This window comes from Notamacropus eugenii, chromosome 2 (assembly GCF_028372415.1).
Source record: "Notamacropus eugenii isolate mMacEug1 chromosome 2, mMacEug1.pri_v2, whole genome shotgun sequence".
NCBI lineage: Eukaryota > Metazoa > Chordata > Mammalia > Diprotodontia > Macropodidae > Notamacropus > Notamacropus eugenii.
Window position 1 is genome coordinate 470,780,060 of NC_092873.1, and position 947 is coordinate 470,781,006.

General features: G+C 42.6%; 1 pseudogene; it reads right to left on the reverse strand.

The window, feature by feature from the left end:
- Positions 1-258: 258 nt before the first annotated feature.
- LOC140522003 (large ribosomal subunit protein eL32 pseudogene) lies at positions 259-702 on the reverse strand (annotated as a pseudogene).
- Positions 703-947: the final 245 nt, after the last annotated feature.

Below are 947 nucleotides of genomic sequence, written 5' to 3' on the forward strand. Positions count from 1 at the left end.
CTTCCTTGAGTTTACTAAGGAGCATTGGTTCAGGATTTGGGAGACCTGAGTTGTGATGGGGACTCTAGCACAGTAAGGAAGCTATGAGATTTCAGGCAAATAAATTGGACACATCCCTTAACTTCCCTAGACTGGGGATTTCTTTTCCATAAAATGGAGAGGTTGGACTCTCCTTGATGGGAGTCTTTAGGCAGAGACTACTTGACTATCAACAGGAATGTGAAGAGATTCTTTTTTTTTTGGTGGTAGTTTCAGGGTTTATTTAATACACACACAAAAAAACGTGCAAAGCTTTTTCTCATTTTCTTCACTCCTTAGTCTAGAATTTGGATTGGTGATCTTGATAGCTAGCTGAGCTGCTCTCTCAATAATAACTTTACAATTCTTAGGGGAAACATTGTGAGCAATCACAGCACAGTAAGATTTGTTGCACGTCAGAAGCACTTCTAGCTCTTTGACATTGTGCACCAAAAACTTCCTGAATCCACTTGGTAGCATGTGTTTTGTATTCTTATTGCTACCATGACCAATACTGGGCATCGAGATCTGGCCCTTGAATCGCCTTGGCACCCTGTTGTCAATGCCTCTTGGTTTACGCCAGTTTCTCTTGATCTTGACATATCTGTCGGACTGGTGCTAGATGAACTTCTTGGACCTCTTCTTGATGATCTTGGGCTTCAGGAGGGGCCTGGGGGCAGGCATGGTGCCAGCGAAGAGAGAGCAGTCCCTCTGCTGGAAGTGCCAACAGAAAGCATGTTAGGAGATTCTTGCTTAAGCAAGAATCAAACGAGATGGTTCTGATGTCCTTTTTCAACTTCAAGCCATTTTGTGAATGAGATGATTTCAAAGACCTTTTCCAGCTTTATTATTTTATGCTATACCCTGCAGCTGTGCATTTGTAGCCAATTCTTTCTCAGATCCAAGGGGTGATTAAACAACCTGCACAT